General features: G+C 49.2%; 1 pseudogene; it reads right to left on the bottom strand.

Annotated features, from left to right (window-relative positions):
* Window positions 1-221: 221 nt before the first annotated feature.
* On the bottom strand, window positions 222-1,208 carry LOC139012971 (citrate synthase, mitochondrial-like; annotated as a pseudogene).
* Window positions 1,209-1,542: the final 334 nt, after the last annotated feature.

Here is a 1,542-nt window from a genome sequence, read left to right as displayed (position 1 = left end):
GGATGTGCCCGTAACCACTGTACATGCCCTTGACCGGAATCGAACCTGGGACCTTTCAGTTCGCAGGCTGACACCCTATCCACTGAGCCAAACCGGTTAGAGCGATACAACCTAATCTTAAGTCTTTAAAAACCCCCGGAAACAAAGCAAAAATATACTTTATTTTAAAGCTCCCTCACTCTGATAGTCAGTCTCCCCCCCCCACACCTAATTCTCTAGTTTTACTCTGACTTAGAGTCCACAAACTTCATCAGACCACCCGTGCTCCTGGACTTGGCCTCTCTAGAGAGAGGCCTAGGGCTCGGCTCCAGATGAGCTGTGCCAGTAACATCCAATGCTCGTGCCACCCAAACAGCGCTGTGGAGGCATTCATCTCTGTCCTGCCACACACTGGAGCAGCACCCCACTGTGAGCACCCACATCGGGCCAAGGTTCTTGGCCTTGCCCTGCTCTAAGAGGACATGGGGCACAATCTTGTACAGTTGAGCAACCCGCTTAAACATGGGGTCATGAGGCAGGTGTTTCAGAGCAAACTCTGACTGACACATATACCATGGATCAGTCTTTCTCAGCGCTCCATGGCCACAGCCTGGGACAACCCATCCTGAGTTGAGTGTGTTCCAGATGTAGTCTCGTAACTTCTCATCTGACGCACCTTTGCCAACTTCCTTCTGAAGATGTGTCAACCAGATAAGCACTGTCTGATTTGCCAGTCCATGTAGGGGCCCTGCCAGCCCATTCATAGCTGCTGCCAAGGACAGGCAGAGGTCTGAAAGGACACTGCCAACCAAGTGGCTGGTATGGGCACTTACATTGCCACCTTCCTGGTCACTGTGAATGGTGAGGTACAAGTGCATGAGCTCAGTAAACTGAGCATCGGTATAGCCTAACCCAGTGATGGCGAACCTGTGACACACGTGTCAGAGGTGACACGCGAACTCATTCTTGTGGTTGATTTTTCTTTGTTAAATGGCATTTAAATATATAAAATAAATATCAAAAATATAAGTCTTTGTTTTACTATGGTTGCAAGTATCAAAAAATTTCTATATGTGACACGGCACCAGAGTTAAATTAGGGTTTTTCAAAATGCTGGCACGCCGAGTTCAAAAGGTTCACCATCACTGGCCTAACATGTTGGTGAAATTGTGGGACCAGTCCAGCTTAGAGTCAATGGCCCCAATACTGGCTGCACTGAGCTGAGACATGGGTGTAGATGGTGGGAAAGTTGTCCAGCAGGTGACCACCTGGGAAGTAGAGCCCACTCCTTTGAGAGCCAAGACACTCGTTCCTCTGTTGGGATTTTGTCCAGCAGCCAAAATAAGCCCTCCGGCAGGGGTTCTTCCCCACCCTTAGCCTTGGGCAGCAGTTTCTGACATTCAGGGATACTGTAGCCACGGAAACAGGTGCTCTTGAAGGAGAAGAGTAAGAATGTACAACTCATCAGGACCAAGAGCTGATGTTTCATACACCAACGCCTCTCATGCCCCCATACAGCTTGGCCACCGCTGTCTTTCCATGTTGTTGCCTGAAGTCTTAACT

Source organism: Myotis yumanensis, unplaced genomic scaffold, assembly GCF_028538775.1.
Source record: "Myotis yumanensis isolate MYYU_CA2020_CCGP unplaced genomic scaffold, mMyoYum1.0.hap1 SCAF_6, whole genome shotgun sequence".
Lineage (NCBI taxonomy): Eukaryota > Metazoa > Chordata > Mammalia > Chiroptera > Vespertilionidae > Myotis > Myotis yumanensis.
The sequence above is the reverse complement of the archived record's forward strand: the minus strand, read 5'-3'. Positions and strand labels throughout refer to the sequence as shown.